The sequence below is a fragment of the Argentina anserina genome, chromosome 6 (assembly GCF_933775445.1).
Source record: "Argentina anserina chromosome 6, drPotAnse1.1, whole genome shotgun sequence".
NCBI lineage: Eukaryota > Viridiplantae > Streptophyta > Magnoliopsida > Rosales > Rosaceae > Argentina > Argentina anserina.
In genome coordinates, this window is record NC_065877.1 from 31,218,206 (window position 1) to 31,238,361 (window position 20,156).

The window sequence follows — 20,156 nt, forward strand, 5'->3', positions numbered from 1 at the left end:
CTCTTTTGAATCGGGACGGGATCGGAACGGGACGATGGTTTTTAAGAATGCATCCCACTCGGAATTAATACCGGTCGGGACGAAACAAATCCCACATTCCTATGAAGTTAAATAAAAACCAATATTTTTACTTTTTCATTAACAAAGTAACATTCAATAATGAAATTTTAACAAAAAAAATGCATATTATGTTCAAAATATTATAATTCACTATTATTATTTGAGTTGATATATTTTTGGAGTTATTAAGAACATAAATTAGTTTCATTTTGATACAAATATATAAGAATTTTTAAGTTTTCATTAAAGGTGGGACGTGGCTGGACGATGCGGGATAAAAATTATTCGTCCCACGTCCCATCCCACTATTATGAAACGGGACGTGATCGGAACAGACATTTTTAGCCTCCGTCCCGTTCCTATGAATTTCGAGACGGGATTGGGATTTCCGTTTTTTATACCCACCCTTAATGAAATGTGTTTTAGTATTTTATTTATTTTACTACTCTAAATAGGTATATAAAACAAATATTCAAAGTACATAATTTTTTTTAATTGTGTCATATAATGCTAATAGGCCGGGCCGGCCCGCTACTTGGCCCGGCCCAACATGGGCTTGGGCCGTGCGCTAGGCCGGGCTTAATAATTAAGAAAATGGCCCGGCACAAGCCTGACACGATAAATAAATGGGTCGGTCTGAGCACGGTTTTGCCACCTCTATCCTCCACCTTTCCACGGCATAAGGCCGTCTCTTGCCCCCCCCCCTCACGCGCCGTCCTAGGCGGCAGTACGAACCTCCCCTCCTCCTCCGAAACTCCTCAAATCGCCACAAATTCACCCACAATCAAACTCAACAATCGATTTAAACAAATCGTTACCTAGGTTGCAACTTAGAATAACCGGAAAGTCGCCGGAGAAGCTCGATATGCCGACGGGGTCGATTTTCGGGGAGGATGAGATGCGGCTTGATTTGAGTCCCAAATCGATCACAGAAGGCATCAGAGGGTGAGGATCGGTGGAGAGGGACTATCGTCGGGTGCTTGCATCGCCGGAGACGAAGCTTGGACAACGGCGAAGCGTAGGAGCTTCCAATCGTCAATCGAGCTTCGTTGCGGCGAGCGGCGGTGTGATGCGTCCGAGGGTGGCAGCTGGTGACCGTGCGGTGCCTTTGAGGCAGGCGGTGAGGGCCACGGAGGTCGGAGTCGTGGAGATTGCCGGAGGCGATTTGAGAGGGAGAAAGGGTCGGGGAGAGAGAGAGAAAGAGATGGCTGCTGGGTGAGAGAGGGAGAGAGAAAATAAGGGTTACCGTTTTTGGAAACTGTAGCTTCTAAAAATTCATTTTTATACATTTTTCCAGAATCGGAAACTAACTTCCATCGCTAATAACTTTCACATACGTTGTCCGATTAGAACGTGTGACATGTCCACGAAATCATATCGACGAGCTCTACAACTTTCGTGAAGTAGGTTTTTGGAAACGAGTGACGGAGTAATAGTCAACTCCCGTGTCGCGAAAATGTAACGTTTTTCCAATTTAGATTTCCGAAGACGGTTCCGTTTCGATTTGACATCGATGTGAAGCGAAAGAAAATACGATTTATTAAATTGTCCAAGTTTATTCATTTCTAATAATTCATCCAAATTGAACCTGAAAAATCGAGTTATTACTCCTCGATAGATGGAGGTACAGTGCATACCGCGCGTCTTTTTTTTTGTCTCTGCTCTTTGCCCAAAAAATGACGTCGAGAACCCAAAGCGACGTCCTCTCATCTATAACTAAAAAAAGAAAAAGAAAAAAATGCAACGCAAGTTTAAGAAAGGACATGGGACGACTTGTCAACTCCTTAGAAGGAGTTTTGGTTTCATGACTTCACCCTCACTTTTCTCCTTCTAGGTCATAAACAATGGCAGTTGCCACTTCCTCCTTCTCTCCATGACTCCATCCCTCACCATTCTGTAGAAACCTCGGTTACCGACACATTATGACTAATTAATCAGCATTAGAACTAATTTCTTATATTAAATGTCGAAAATGTAGTTTAATACGTTGATATTAAACTATACGTCGCCACGAGTTCGGAAATATTTTCAAAATATTTTTCTGAGCTCCGTTTTGTTTTAACGAATTCTTAAATTGTACTTTTGTTTTAAATGTTTTCTGAAAATGTTTTTCTACATTGGGTTTTGCTTTTAGGGCTTGTATAAGCCCAGTTCTCTAACTCATGACCCGAGCCCAAGTCACGGGTCCTAATCCTCTTTTTCTTAAAACCCATTTCACTCTCTCTTTCTTCTTCATTTCGACAACATCGAGAGAAAACTCTCTCTTTTCTCTTCCACCGAACCCAGACCATTGCCGCTTTCTTGAGGTCGTGCCTCAGCCGTTTCGGCCAAAACCTGACATGCATCATCACCATCACACTCGCCACTCTCTTCTCCTCATTTCTATACCCATCGATCACCCTTGAGGTTCCATTTTGACATTTTGAAATAGAGGCAGGGGTATGCAGTCGGCGAATTCTGATAGTTCTCAAAGCTAAGTCAATTCATCTTTTCAATGACCCAATACAATTCTTCATTTAAATTCTGGAATTGAAACCTAAATATATTTTCCTTTCTTTGTCCCTTTCTGCTATGACGTCCACAACTCCGACAAACCTTTATTCTCCTTCTCCGAATGGTAAGACGAGCTTGAGGATGACCCAGACGTGAAGCATGAGCTTTGGAGCAATGCAAGAGCAGCACAAGTGGCTAGAATTTGGGGCACACGATGCAACAATCCCAGTTTGAAATCGATGACTTGTGGAGGTAGTAATCTTCTTCTATTTACTTTTGTTGTGTCGATTTTGGTTGTTGATGATTGTTGAGAAGCTTGTGAGTGAATTGCATGTTAGTTTAGGCTTCATCGGAATTGGTTTTGGAGGCCGGAAATAGGATTAGAGTGATAAGGTGAAAAGATGGGTTTTTATTGTTACATTTTAACTTTTTTACTATTTTATCACATTACTAACTGCCCTGGGCAGAAAGTTATTGTTTGACTTTTACAATTTACAGTTTTATCTTAAGTTATCTCTTTGCTATTTGTTAAAAAGTTTTAACGGTTTTACTTTTACCTATAGTAACTGAGTGAAAACCAAACTTATTTAAAATGACGACGATTAAAATGTAACATTCAATTACGACAAGCAGTAGAAGTTCCGATTCTCGCCTGGATCGAGAATCGAGAACTCGTCTAACTTAGAAATATGTCGGTAAAAATATAAATGTCATCGAAACGATTCAGTGTGTTTAACACATGCTTAATGTCGTTTGATAGTTAAAGTTAGACTATTTTCGAGTCATTCGAGAATTAGTCGAATATTGGTCAACTTAGCCAATGTAAACAATTCCTGGTCAACCCAGGGAAGATTTGGTCAACGAAAAGTCAACCTTTTGACTTTCTTGGTCATACTAGGAATACTGAATCGAGTCAATTTACGATTCAGAGTTGATGCATTAAAATCATATAAAGGTGGAGCATCGTTATTTCAGAATTGGAATAGTAGCAAGGATTCTGCACTTCAATCCAGGTAGGGTGAGATAACCCCCCTTTGTGTATTTCGTGCCCTTAAAATTCATTGTCTATGCCTCGGTGATTATTTATTGTTGAAAGTGCATGATTGATTTGAGAATACTAAAACCTGAGAATAGACGAATACTTCATGAGGGAGTGAGTAGACCTAAGAGTGAATGGGGCCCGGGATAACCGGCAACCCCTTGTTGTCGATAACCAGAAACCTCCGGAGGGGCAATGTCCTATTTATTATTGGATCCATACTTTACAGTTTTATTTAGCGCATTCTAGTAAATAGACACTCTCACTCCTTTGCTGTTTTGACAAAGGCAGTTAGCCTTGACTTAAGAGGTGACTCGTTCGCCTCCTAGTCGTTAGGATCAGTCACCATTGACTTGACATTATTGATGACCATCATGCATTGTTTGCATTGTTTTCCCTAAAAGATAACTTAACCCTTTTGTGATAAAATGTTTTATTGAGCTAGCTCACATCTAAACTATTTAAGTTTTCATAAAACTTAGCCTACCTTATTTTCAAATCACATAGGTGGACTGGCCCCTACTGGGTGAGCGAGGATGAAGCTCACACCTACTATAGTTTCCTTGCCGGTTTTGAATTTGTTATGGGGCTTAGGAAACGAGAAGTTAGGAGTACACTTTCCTCGAGTATTGATGTTTGAAGTTGTTGTTAATTTATTAGCTCTCTCTCTTTGGATTCATGTACTATTTGAAAGAGAATTTTTCCGAGGTTGTATTATTATCTTTGTCACCTTTGTTGCATATTTTGGGTTACCATTGTTATATTCATTTTGGACTGGTGACCATTTGGTCACCTTATGTTGTTTTAGAAACTTTGTAATGCTTGCGTAATTATTCCAAGTGAATTTTTAAAGTCATACTTGAGTTTTCAAATTCAAGTTATGTTTGTAAACTCCGTTTGTCATTTCTCTTGCGAAACATTTATACATGTTTCTAAGTTGATGAGTGTTGAAACAAACTCTGTTCGCTTGTTAATTCTTCAATTTTTAAACTCTAATACGGTTATTATCCCTTCCTGGATGTGACACGCTCCACCGTCTTCTTCCGCCGTAATCACCTCCAAAACCTACGCGGCTCCCTCCACTCTCACCTTCTCTTCTTCCGTCTCCAAGTCTCTCAACCTTCTCCGAGCCAGAGCCAGTCGCGCTGCTGCTGCTAATAGTGCCAGCGGCTCCGCTCTCGAAGCTCGTATGGTGTCAATGCTTGTGATTAAGACGCCTCTGTTGCTTGATTTCGAGACCTCTATTTTCAAGAAGGAAAAGATCAACCTCACTGGTCACGATGAGGTCTTGAACTCTTGATCTCTCTATCTTTGTTTCAGTGTTTCATAGTTGTTCTACTAATTCACTTATCTAATTTTAGTTTAATTTATAAGAACTTGAGTATCGAAAAATAGTGCAGTGTGAGCAAAGTAGTTTAGTTATTGTTAACATAAACTTGTTGTGATTATCTTATTTCAGTTTATATATGTTTGTAGTGTCTGATATATGCTATTTGGGTTGATACTGATTGCAGTATATCGTGAAATGAGGAAGGGACTTGTTCCATTTGCTGCCAGATGCCTTCAGGAGGATTAAGCAGATCAGTGTTATCGGTTGGGGTTCTCAGGTGAATGAATTTCTCTCTCGATTGCCTTCAACGAATGATGTTACTTTATTTGTTTAAAAGTGTTTGTTGTGTGATTACTTGAATGGTGGTGGATGTTTGCGCTTCTCATTAGAATATCTTGATTTCTTACTGATTATTAAGTTTTGAAAGTGAAATCAACAACACTAGCTTTTGTTAACTGAGAATTTAAAGAACATCATGACTTCTAGATGTAATTTTACTAGCTTTATATTGTACTGTTACTTTTGTACGACTAGATGTTTTCCTAAACTATATTTGTACTACAATGCACTCTATGTATGATATATGTGCTTGATGGTGCCTCTTTTCAATAGTAATTTTTTTTCATTGCTCTGTGTCACTTATGTATTTAATATTGTTATGTAAAATAACTAATAGTTTACTAATACGTACAAGAAACTCTTAATAACTTTCTTGTATACAACGACCTACTCAAGTGATGTAATTTTTGCCTTCATTGACAAAATTTTCAGAATCCGCCACTGCCAAACTTAGATACTCTACTCATAGACATTGTCGCAAATTAACTTCGATCACGCCGATACCAAATGTCACAACTCCAAAATTTCGAGCATGAAACTCAAATTTCGAAGTCATGAAAAACACTAAAACAATCTCAATGAATCGAAATCATTTTAAATGCCACAGCGGATCATCTCTGAGTTCAAAATACAACTCAGTTAAACCGATTATTACAAACCAAATTATAATTCGACATTATAACAAATGGAAATGTATAATCCTCACAAAAACCGCACAAGAAAGTCACACAAAATCCTCACACAAGTTGGAACTGAATATCTTCAAGTCCTCTGAGCGGTCCGTCAATTCCGGCTAATCCACACCTGCGGAGTTATCCACTACACCATCGAATTGGTGCATCGGGATTGTAAACACAAACCCGGTAAGCTTTATAGCTCGTATGAGTAAAAACAATAATAAAACTCGCATATCAATATATACAGAAATCCACAAAAAATATCAAATATAAATGCACTCATGAGTCAATGGACGGCCCATCTGGTTGTCCAAAATATGAAAATGAAAGAGCTCATGAGAAATTGGGCAACCCCTCTGTTTACCCAAATGTATTTATAATACGGGTACTAATGAACGCTGGTACACCTCTGTTACCCCTCACGTAGTACACCGCCGACATTGGGCAACCTCCTGCTACCTAACATCTAAAAATATGAGTACTCATGAGCCGATAACCCATTTGTTACCTCACATGCAGTACTCCGGCAGACATACTAGAGCTCTAATTGTATCATAACTTTCGCCCGGCCAAAGGCTAGGTTCCGACATGCCAAACACGTCTGAAGACTTGTCCGAAGACATAAACATGTCAGAAGACAAAACTCGTCCGAAGACATCAATCACGTCCGAAGACAAAACTCGTCCGAAGACAAAACTCATCCGAAGACAAAACACGTCCGAAGACATCACATGTCCGTAGACAAAATCACGTCCGAATACAAATCACGTCCGAAGACAAATCATGTCCAAAGACAATTCACGTCCGAAGACAATTCACGTCCGAAGACAAATCACGTCCGAAGACAATCACGTCCGAAGACAATTCACGTCCGTAGACAAAATCACGTCCGAAGACAAAATAACATTTTAACAATCTCCATGTTAAACCACGTACAATAATCATCATGTCATATTGTACAAATCAAATCACATGCTCGATATATAAATCTCGTCATCAAAATGACATAATCACAATGCAAAAAATAACAGTATATTATATAGCAAACTATATATATGTGTAACTATTTACCATTTATACAAATATATATATATATATATATATTCCACTATATTATATACATGTCATATTTCATTCTTAAAAATTCTGCATAATCTTGAATCTCCGCAATGGTAGATTCGTAAATATGTGAGATTTTTCTCACCTTATAAACTCGAGCGTAATTCCACGATTCCGAAAGTATATCATTTTCTTGATTTAACGATCACCTTCAAAAGATAAGAAAAGAATTTAGAATCGTTACGTAAACCTTAAATGCCGAAACAGTAATAATCTGTTACTATTAAGCAATTTATGGTTTTACGAATTTACTGTTCACTGAGTACTATTCGTGTATTCACTATTCTCATATTTATGTACAAATACTCATCAATTACGTATTTGTATACGTGTACATACTGTTTACGTATTTCTGTACATATACATACTATTGAAATATAAATATTGTCTCAGTAAATAATAATTATGGATTTACCCTTTTGAAATTACTTTTTATATTTACTGAAAGTAATTTACATTTATATTTACATTTACATTTACTGTAAGTAAAATAAATTTATATTTACAGTACGTAAATCCCTTTTTACATTCACCGACGTAAAAATAAAATTACAAAATTTCTGTTTCGAAAACACTATTCATGCACACCCGCACGTGGCAACGTGTGGAGTACACGCGCCACCTCCGGCAGGCCGCGCATGGCACTCACTGTGGCAGCGCGTGGGGCCCACACGCCGAGCCTAAGGCCGGCGCGTAGCACGCCACCGCTGCCCTATTTCTCTCCTTTTCTTCCTCCTTCACCCCTGCACGGCCCAAGGCCGCCCCTACACAACCTCACGCTCTCACACGCGCCGCCTAAGGCGGCGGTGTTCACCATATCATCCTCTCCTCCGATCCTACTCCGATCTCCTCAAATCTCCATTCAAACCACTCAAATTCATCCACAAACATCACCACCATGAATTGGAATGCATCATTACCTAGATCGGAGTTTGAATGGCGCCGGAAGTGGTTGAATCACTGGTGAGCTCTTCACATGATCCTCGTTCGTCGATGCGGCTCCTCGGCGGCGTGATGGGTCGCGTCGTGCTTTGAGGAGGATGTGGTCAGACCGGCGAGGGCCTAGGGGCCGGTGGTGATGGCCACGTCGCCCGGAGGAGGGAAGTCTCGGGGCGATGCAGAGGGAGGGCTCGGGGAGAGTGTGAAGGCTCACGACAACGAGATGAAGCGTCGCAACCTTGGGGTCGACTGCGGAGGGTCGAGCGATCCTTTTTGGCTAGGCGGTGTGGCCCATGGTGGGCTGGTCGGCGAGATCGCCGGTGAAGCTCGAGGGAGGGAGAGAGAGCGATCGGGGATAGAGAATCTCGAGGGAGAGAGAGAGAGAGAGAGAGAGAGAGAGAGAGAGAGAGAAAAGGGGCGGATGAAGGGTTTCCAGAAATGGAAACCCTAATCCCTAAAATGTTCTATTTATACTCGTTTCCAAAATCGGAAACTAACTTCCGACGTTAATGCTTTCACGTCCGACGTCCGATTCGAACGCGTGACGCGTCCACAAACTCGTATCGATGAGCTCTACAACTTTCGTGAAGGAAGTTTTCACAATCGAGCGACGGAATAAAAATCGATTCTCACGTCGCAGAAACGTAACGTTTTTCTAAATAAACGTTTCGATAACGTTTATGTTTTCGATTTCCGACGTCACAAAGCGGAACAAACACGATTTATAATTTTCACAACTTTATAACTTTAGAAATAATCTATTGTATCGTCCCGAAAAATCGGGTTATTACAAACATATTATTCATATCCATATTTATTCCTCGTAGGTAAATAAGCTCATGCTAGTTAGCTAGTGCTTTAACTTCAAACAGTTTCCTCCGGTCGCCCCCAAGCCAGCCGCCACCTCCTCCCCATGCACGTCCTCCCCAGACCCCACCATATTTATCCGGGTTTGCTTCATAAGAAACCGCCTCATTAACCAGTTTTGCTAGCTTCTTTGGTCTTGCCAACACGCACCGGTTTAAGGACACGACTCTACGCCGAGCTCAGCGGCTAGGGGCTGCATATCCTTTCTCCATACCACGCACATCGACTGTTTATTCAACCTGTTACTGATCGATCTGAGAGTAATTTGAAAATTTCGGCCGGTCACACCAGTTTGATTTAATACGTACTAGAATAGTCACGGTGTAAAATAGTCCCTTCTATTAGATATTAATGATCTTTTATCAACCCAGTAAGCGAACATTGCATTATGTGTTTGATAGCGAGCTAGATCCGGTCCAAATGTTGATCAGAATTAGTTGCAAGCAGACGTACAACAGATTGCAGAACTGAGAGCTCGAGTGTGCAGAATGCAGAGAGCCCTTGGTTAAAACTGCTTAAGAATCTTATAGTCGATCATCAAAGTTGCGATCCCGATGTTTCAATTGACAGGATTTTGGTCTTGACCTCTTCAACTTTAACGGTGGTTGAATCTTGAAAAAGAAAAGAAGTTATTCCTTTTTCACTTCCTGATGATGATAAAGGAAGTACACAGATAGCTAGCTAAGACATGCATGCGTACGTGCATATCTGTTTAGGAGTGACGGTTGATCTTTGTTTTATTTATTTTTCATCGTGTATATATATATATATAGCCATTAAAAAGGATATTTCATTTTACACCCATTTTTAGAACTTGCTTTTAAAATAACCCACTTATCATTTTAATTCTAATTTTTCCTCAAATATTTTTAATTAAACCTATAAATTGTCTTTCATTTTAACAAGAATTACATAGGTTGCCACTATTTATATATGATTAGTCAACTATGAAATTAAAGTCTCTTTTAAAGTACTTAATTATAGATTGCTTGTGATTTCCTTTACCTCATTATTATTGCTAAAATTATAGAAATTTTGTTTATAATTTTAATTCAAATTAAGGTAGATAATGAATGTAATACTTATGTTTCGGTACTTTAAATTATCTTTGTTAAAGGTAAATGTTTATGTTGAAATTTGAAAATTTGTAGGTTGATATTTGCAACACTAATTTTTATGTATTCATTCATCTCTTTATATCCTGACGTAAAAGTAGAAGTTAACATTCTTAACATAGTTAATAGGTATGAGAAAACCTAGTTAATATGTATCTCTTTTAATTTCAACCTAAGGATTAGAAACATTTATTTACAAACTTCACTTCAAAAAAATGTAATGACATAGGGAAATTTTATAAATTGTATTTTTACCTCTTATCGAAGAAAACATGCAAATTGATAATTTTAATATACCTCTTTATTAGATTTGTAATGTATATATATACATATGCTTCTTGTTCTAAAAAATAGTATTATACCTCTTACAGAGAATTTATGTTATAATATACCTAACATGAAATAAATAAAATGTCATTCAAGAATAAAAATGTGTACATACCTTACGATAAGAATTTCTCATAAATTCTTTTTGTCACTAGCTCTTATTTCTTAAAAAGAAGAATTGTGTAAAACTTTACAAAATTGAATTGATTGATGGAAGAACAACAACAAAAGCTATGAAAATTTTGCAAAACTAAATAGCTCAGTGATGAGTATATATATAGATTAAAGTTATAATATGAATTTAAAACAATGAAATAATTATGGATGAAAGACCTATGATTAAGGAAATAATTTAGTATGACTTTTTGTATATCAGAAGGGAAAATAAGATATTTATAAAAGGAATAAATATTGATAATAAAATTTTTTGGATATAGATTGAAAGAAAAATTGGGTGTGGATGTATTTTAAAGAGGGGGCTTCAATATTGGGCTTATATATAATTTTCTCTTAAAAAGTGATATGTCACTTGACCGACTTTTCGATCACATTTCAGCACCGTTCAACATTTAAAATATAATGTGTAGATCACATATGTAAAATTTCAGTCAAAATGAAGGTGTTTAAGACATTCAAAACTGTGATTTAAACTTGCATGAACGGTTCATGTTTGACAGATTTGGTGCGTCCATTGCTTTTGTCAATTTTGATTCCTTAATTATCACCATTTTGACTGAAATATTACAGGGGTGAGCTACATATTAGAGCCTAAAAATTGAACAGTATAGATGTTTAAAATATAGTTAAAAAGTTGATTAATGAACTGTCCATTTAAAATACCAAAAAAAATCCCTTACTAAAACAATATATATATATATAGCATAATATACTTCATAACATTATTCGAAAAAACAAAACGTCATAACATTAACATTGCGCGTATGTATTTCTATCACATTGTGTAGATAATACTCCACACAAAGGAGCTTACACATAACAAGGACGACTAGGGTCATCCTCTGTCGATTGGGGCTTCTTATTAGCTGGGAAGCTAGGGTCAGATACTTTCAGATATTCTATTACCCTACCTTCATGCGCTCTGGCATGCCTGTCATGGAGCTTAATTACGTACACTCATATATTTCTCTTGATTACGTACATATGCGCTTTCCTTTTGGTTTCTACTACACATACTTTATGATCGATCGTACATATTATTTATGTATACATAGTTTTTCTCCACAAGCCTATTACCGTGCATTCATTCATACACCGCCTCCTCCCCAACCACCGCCGCCTCGTCCGCCTCCCCATCCACCGGCACCTCGTCCACCCCAGCCTCTTCCCCCTCCCCAGCCATATCCATCAGGGTTGGCTTCATAAGCAGCTTCACTGGCACCTCCTCCCCAGCCACCGCCACCTCGCCCACCTCCCCATCCACCTCCACCACGTCCACCTCCCCAGCCACCTCCACCTCGTCCACCTCCCCATCCTCCACCGCCTCGTCCACCCCAGCCATATCCATCAGGGTTGGCGTCAGCCGCGGCCTCGCTTGCAGCTTCTGTTTCTTCTTTCTGAGGCCAGCAACATTGACTACCGCAATAATGGTAGCCATGTCTCCAGCAGCAGCGCCCGCAATATCCTCCTCCGCCGCCGTATCCTTGTTTCTCGGCATCACCTGGCACCGGATTCGTCTCCTTTGTTTTCCCATCCACCACCCCTGCATGTATATAAGATATTAAAAATCGATCATTCCGTGGTGTGTACATAAATATATTCATGAAATATCACTTGCATTTGTGATCCTACATGTATGTAAACTTCTCAAATGGTTATTTCATTGATTACCTTTATTCTCCTCTTTGGATTTCTCATCAGCTGTGACAGTGGAAGAGATGAGAACAAGGGCAAACAGAAGCCCTAGCAAATTGAAAGCCTCGAAATTCTTCATGGTTTCTCTGAAACTTCGATTCAATACTACTCTTACAATATCAATATGGAATGCTAGGGTTTCTCCTCGATTTGTCAATTTATAGTGCATGGGATTAAGAAAAGACGAGGATATACCGATCCTTAATTTATTAGCCAGTCTTAAAAGAGTCAGAAATTAGTTGGGCAGTAGTGAGAAGAACATACGTAGTATATCTTTGACTGGGTTAGATAGGCATGAATTTTTGAAGTTCTTATCACTTGATCCTCTTCAGAGAAACACTTGTGCCTGTTTGAGCAAGGACATGTGTTGTAGCTAGCTAGGTTGAGATGAGCACTGCATGCAGGTATACAGCTGATGAATGCGTGGTCAATGTATTGTATGTGAAAATAGACGTTGCCATCAGATCAATTCTCTGATTCAGCCAACCTTATATTTTCAATTTCAATCTAAATCTAAAAAAAAAAGATATATAATAAAAATTAATATATATAAAATACACACGCATATATAATCCAAGCGCTAGCTGCATGATGCACCTGATGTAATTGGCAAATGAGGTACCAATTACATGATCAAGGTTTTTCTTAACCACTCTGCACCGTACGTACTTAATCGAAGTTTCTCAATATAATTAAAACGATTAGGACATATAATAATTTGATGTATAGGATATTGAAACGAGACCTTGTTAGAATTCGATGCTGGTAACAGCATATCTCAGTTTGACTGTGATGGCTAGTACGAAAACGAAATCTTTAGCTCAATTCGAAATCTCATTTCTCCATATAACAGAAGCAGTGGTTATTTTTTAAAAGTTTTCGATGAATAATAATGTATGACGGCTAACTGTTTTGTGTTCGACTCACATTCACAAGTCGCAACTTATAATTATGTAAATCCTTCTCAGATCATATCTGGTTTCTGCGTAAATTTCCTCACGTAAACTTGACATAAAATTTCATCATCGAAGAAAAAAACTTGATATAAAATTCCACATGATGTATATGATTAGATCAGTTGGAATGACTGTCTGCTGAAGATTGTTTTGGATTAAGTTTGTAGAAACTACGTACAATCAGTGTAAATTAAATTACATTATATGAGTACAAAACCATAGATCATATGCATAACAACTAATCGTTAGTTTAGTGAATGAGATTAACTTACCATCTTCATGAACGACAACACCGTGATCCATTGTGCCTTAATCCGAAGTCACAATGTGCTAGGCAAGGTCTTCTGTTAGTCACTACTTTCTGCTTTCTCAATGGACAGTAACTCACGCAAATAACTCGTAGTGATAACATAGACGTTTACCATCTATATATAGAGAATCTTTAACCCTTAAGAGTCATTCCATTAAAAACATCATGTAAGTTAAGTCATCTTATTTAGATTCCTGATTCAATACTGATTTGTAGTCTTGCTTCTAGACTTAAATTAGGATTACTTACCATAATGATATAATACACGAAACCATTAGAAACTAAATTTGATATTATTTTTGTTTCCATATAGAAATAAGTTATGACATTAAACATGATAATCATATAATATGTGATATGTCCAAAATTGATCTAACAATCAGAGAATACAATTAAGTAGTAGATTGTTCTCAACTTCTCATTGAAAATGATTCGTATAGATCCGAAACGATCGATCTCATCCACATAAAACTTGAACAATATGAATTAGAGAACAACAACTCGATCGTGGGTCGTACGTTTGTTTGGATATATGCTATAGAATTTGAGTACAAATTGACTTTTATTATTGACTCATGGTCTCATGGAGAACATAAATCTTCATCAGCAAACATGGGAGATAAGAGGCACACTGGCAAGCATTAGAGGAAATATAAAATGTATAGCATGCATTGATATACAATAGAATTTTTCGTTAAGCAAATAAAAAAACGCTAAATAATAATAATTTTGAAAAATCTTAGAATTCCAATAGTAGTAATCACCAAATTGGCAATTAACAATAGCCGAGAAGAAACTTTGCCATAACTATCGCTGAAGGCCACGTTTGGTTCATGAAATCCAGCCATTGAGAAAGAAAATCATTATTTTCTTGTGTTTGGAAGCCCGAGAAAATCAGAAGGAAAAGAAAGTGTTTCCCACATGGAGGGAAAATCGGGCGGAAAATGCTTCCTTCCACCCAATCAATGGATTGAGTTTCCTTCCTACATTCCAGCAATTAATGCCAAATTTTATGACTAAATTATTCTTACTTTCCCAATTTTATCCACCATTTTTTAAAAGTCTATGAGTCTGCGATAAAAACTAGGCTCGAGACTTTAAATCCGAGAATTGTTTAGAACTGTCGAAAATCGCACTAAAATGGTCGATTCGATTCGATTTAAAAATAAATAAATTACTAACTCTAGATGAACCGCACCGAAACAACCGATTCGATTCGATTTAAAAATAAATAAATTACTAACTCTAGATGAACCGCACCGAAACAACCGATTCAATTCGATTTCGGTTCTTATTTTTGAAAATGATTTTGGAACCATTAGAACCAAGTTTTCACAACTATATAAGAAAAACCCCTAAAATAAACTTCTTTTGTCGCCGCTTCCCTCATTACTTTCTTTTCTTTACTTCTTAGACTCATACTAATCACTATATAGACTAAAAAACCATATTCTTTTTGCATTACGCCCTCACTTCCTCACTTCATTTGTTCATCTGCCTCACTCCCTCTATTATTTTGTTACTCTCTCTTCTTTTTGAAATAATTGAGTATGTTAATTGTTGATCATTGTGTAATTGTATTAGAGAGGTTGTTGACGTTTTGTATTTGCATTTTGAAGTTGGTATTTTATATGATTATTGTTTAAGGCTTGAAGGTATATATATATATATATATATATATATATATTACAGTGAACTTTTAGAACTATAAAAACCCATAAACTGACCCGATTTTTGCGGTTCCGGTTAGTGCTAAATTCAGACCGTTTTTCTTTTCTAATTCTGGGAAAAAATAATTATTTTAAAACCAATCTCAGGCCTTATAAAAACCCAGTATAAGGTTTGAGATTATTTGAGAAAGGGAGATGACTCAAATGAGTAGAACACCTGAAAATCTCCAATCAAATTATCTTGCTATATATCGTCTCCTCGAATTTTAGATTCCAGATATGTATATATCTTTCTTCTTTTACTATCTTATTATTTGTTCATTGGTTCAGTGTATGTATGAGTATATATATATTCATTTTAGTTCCTCTCGATCGTTTTAATCCAGTGATTGATTACATATGTGGTTTTGGTTTTTGTTGTGAGATATAGTTTGGTTTGTTGTGATTGGTCTCTTGTGTTGGACATTCAAAAACAAACAAAGTATGCAGTAGATTGATAAAACAAAGAAAAGTGTGCAGTAGAGTGATAGAATATATACCTCCATCTTGTTCTATTGTCCAAGAAGGAGAAAACCACTGATGTGTTAGATTATATAAACAAAAACTAAAATTTGGTCACTTATGAAAAGGTTTTGGGTATTATTGGAAAATAGATAGGATTTTGGTTCATTCCAAGGAGTACCAAATAATTTAATATGAGTATATGACTATATTCCTGACCTTTCCAAACACCGAAAATGAAAATTTATAGGAATTGCAATTTCCTATGGGAATGGAAAATCCAAAGAATTGATTTCATTTCCTTTTCATTCCATGAACCAAACGAGGCTTAGAGGGAAACCGGAATGGGGTAGCATATAGACTATAAATACTTGGACAATATAAAGTACAAGTTCAAGCAGCCGACATAAGCCCAATTGACTTGGCTTGAGTCCAGAACACTTGGTATACATAGTTGATCTTCTGTGTATGATTAAGTTTTTTGATCAGAAAAGTTTCATCTTCTTCATGTTTTTACAAGCAATATGAGCATATTGTAGCACTTCCTTACCGGTTGTGACTGTAATAGAATTATTTTGGAAGAAACTTCAAATTTCAATATCAAATGATAAAAAGAGGAGAGCTAGAATTGAAGAATTGGGAGTTCATTGGGTTGGACCATAGCTCATGGGCCTTAGCCCTCAAAAGTCTCGCCCAAGAAAAAACCGAATAATTGAGAACTGACACAATTTCCCTTTTATTATTATTTTTGAAGAAAAAAAAAAGGTATCCCTAATCTCGAGAATATGAGAATGTGATACAAGAGAAAATAAACGTACATCTCATATATTTATAGAAAATTATATAAATTCAGAAATAATTTAAGGACAAATGATTAAATCTGCCTAATGAAATATAATGTTTTACATATTCAAAATATCGATACTGACAATATAAGGACCGTTGACTGTCACTAAAGATAAAAATTTAATTGTCAAATTAATACCAACATGACCGATTATTAAAACTTTAAGAATGAAAGAACGAATATATTGGAGTTGAACCAAAATATGTATCGTAAATTGTTTTTCACTTTTGTGTCGATAGAGATTTATAGTAAATCTGTTGAACATGCTTGTGGTTTAATTAGTTAATTTCGGGTGTTTATCCTTTAGAGTTTAGACCATCTCGCTCCTTCATTCTTCTTTCTACGTACCTACCCATTCGTTTACTAACTTGGAGTAATTAATTTCTCTATCTACCCAGCCCCTGCTGCTATCATACTATCACCATTTGCATGATGGGGACGAGCTCTCAATTTCCAGTTTTCCACCTCTTCATTTTCCTGGTCTCCATCAAATAGTGAGCATGGAAGAGGGTACGTACGTACAAATATGATCTAAACATACTAGCTAGCTTCCCAAGCAGGCAAGCATGATTGATAAGAGACTCGAAGACATACTGGTCACACAACCTGACATATTGATGAGACACGTATTGTGTAGTTGGGAGTTTAAGACACGTTTGTGATCGGTTTATAAAAACTTAACGTATTCGGCCTTATCTAGCAGTGGTTCTTGTACATCAAGTTGACTTCTTCGAATTTAATTACCTAGTCGATCTTATCGATATCACATTGATTAATACTGATTTATCGTCCCTAGCTACTTGTTCTATGGTCTGAATCCGGCAAATCATTGAATGAAAAACTGATAAAGTCAACCGGTGACGTTGCATTTCTTCTCGATCAACTTGAGCTGCTAAAAAAAACTTAATTGATGCATGCATGTACGACCACGTACATAATCATGTAGACGAGTATAAGATGAACACGTTTACGTCCAAGCTTAAATTTTAAATTAAGCTCAGCTTAATTTTGATTTGTAAACGACTTACCGATCTATATTTTCTTTTTTTGTGCCTACAAGTGAAATTCATTTGATTGGTTCATTACCATTTGTTTACATATTATATGCATGCACTAACGTTGAAAAGTATTTTCTTTTGGGAAAAACTGCGTTCGAACTCTCATTTATTTGCACACTTTGAGAATATAAATACATGATTTTAACCGTTCAAATGTTTAGTTATTACTAAAAATCAATTATGTAAAAGATCAACATAAACAAAAATCGTTTGCTTTGTCGATTGTATCAAACAAATGAACGGTTATGGTGAAAGTTAGTAGTCTCATGATCAACCGTCAATTTGTTTGATGCAATCGACTATGAAGACGATTTTTGTTTACATCAATTTTTTACAAACATGATCTTTGGTAATAAACTAAACTTTTAAACGGTTAAAATTATGTATTTATATTCTCAAAGTGTGCAAATAAATAATAGTTCGACGCACGCGTACATACTAGTTTGTACACAAATTTTTCCCATTTCTTTTTTATGCCAAAGACAAATTACTATAGGAAGAAATTCTAGGGCAACCAGCTATAAAGAGGTCAAAATTGAAGGCCATAGAGACGGGGAGCATTGGATCCCAATGGCAATACTCATAAGGTTTGCTGACCAAGCGCGACGAGAGGCCGAGAGCGTTAGCTACAAAATTTTGTTCTCGGAGACTGGAGAGTATGAACAAATTGAACCACATCAAACTTGTATTGACCTGATTTTTCGGGATCAAATTATATGCATTCTTCTAAATTAATAAACTTCGTTAAATTAATAAAACACATTTGTCTTGCTTAGCGACGTTGTCGAAATCGAAAACTGAACCGTATTCGGAAAACTAAATTGGATAAACGTTACGTTTCCGCGACGCGAGAATCGACTTTTAATCTGTCGCTCGTTTCTGAAAACTTCCTTCATGAAAGTTGTAGAGTTCGTCGATACGAGCTCGTAGACACGTCACGCGTTCTAATTGGACGTCATACGTGAAAGTTATTAACGACGGAAGTTAGTTTCCGATTTTAGAAGTGGGTATAAAAAATGAATTTTAGGGATTAGGGTTTCCATTTTCGGAAACCCCTCACCCCCACAGCCAATCGCTCTTTCTCTCCCCGATCTCTCTCTCACAGAGAACGCCTCTGGCGATCTCCCGACCTAGGCCACCGTGGTCATCACTGCCTGCCCTAGGAGCTCCGCACGGTCCACCGCAGCAACCCTCGAGCTCGACACACCTCGCCTCGCCTTCGTGAAGCCGCGCGACATCTCGAGCTCTCCTGCGATCCTCTCTACCGTCTGCTTCGTCGCCGGCGAGGCTAGGGCACAAGGAACATCTCGCCATCGCCGCTCCTCGTCTTTGGCGCCACCTACAAAGCGATTAAAGCTCAAAGCACATCGCCGCCTCACCCACTGCCCAAAATCCACCGCCGCTTAGTTCTAGCTTCTCCGGCGATGTTCCGGTGGTTCCAAGGCGTGATTCTGGTAAGGGTTTATGCATTTTGACTGTTGGGATTGATTGTTGTTGAATTTATGGCGTTTTGGTGGAGAATTGGAGGAGGAGGTGGAGGGAGCACCGCCGCCTTAGGCGGCGCGTGCGAGAGCGTGAGGGAGGGTGAGGGGTGCAAGAGGAGGCCTTGGGCCGTGGAGGGGAAAAAGGGAAGGAAAGGAGGGGATTTGGGTGACAGTGGGCAAGCCACGCGCGCCGCCACGTGCGGCGGCGCGTGAACAGTAAATTTTGAAAATAGTAAATTTTTGTAAAATTATTTTTACGTACGGTGAATGTAAACAAGTAAATTACGTACAGTAAATGTAAATATAATTTACGTACAGTAATTGTAAAAGTAAATTTTGAAGGGTAAATCAGTTATTTATATTTACTGACAGTATTTACTATGTATAATACATTGGTGTACATTAATATGTAAACAGTACATATATGAAAAGTAATATGTAAACCGTACATATATGAAAAGTAATACGCAGACAGTACATATTTGAATAGTAATTTCGTGAACAGTAATTTTGTAAAAACTTGAAATTACTGAACAGTAAAACATTATTACTGTTTCAGCATTTAAGGTTTTACGTAACGATTCTAAATTCACTTCTTATCTATTCTAGGTGATCGACACAACAAGTAAAAGATTCACTTGTGGAATCGTGGAAATTACGCTCAAGATTATAAGGTGAGTAAAACCTCACAGTGACGAATCTACCCTTGCGGAGATTCATAATTACGCTTAATTAAAAAGAACGAACTATAATATGTATATGATATAGTGGATTGTGTATGTGTATAATTGGTAAAATAAGTACATATATATAGTTTGCTATAATATATACTGTCATAATTTCCATTTACGAATGAGTTCATTATAGCGTTGATATTTACTTATTTGAGCATGTCTCTTGGATTTGTACAATAACATGTGATAATTGTTTGTACGTGGTTTTAACTTGAGTTATGTTAAAATGTTTTTGTGGTATGTGGACCTGTCTTCGGACGTGTTGGCATGTCAGAACCTAACCTTGGCCGGGCGATAGTTACGATACAGTTAGAGCTCTAGTATGTCTGTCGGGGTACTAACAGAAGGGGTAACAGAGGTGTGCAAGCACTTATGAGTACCCATATTTTGGATATTGAGTAGCAAGTGGTTGCCCAATG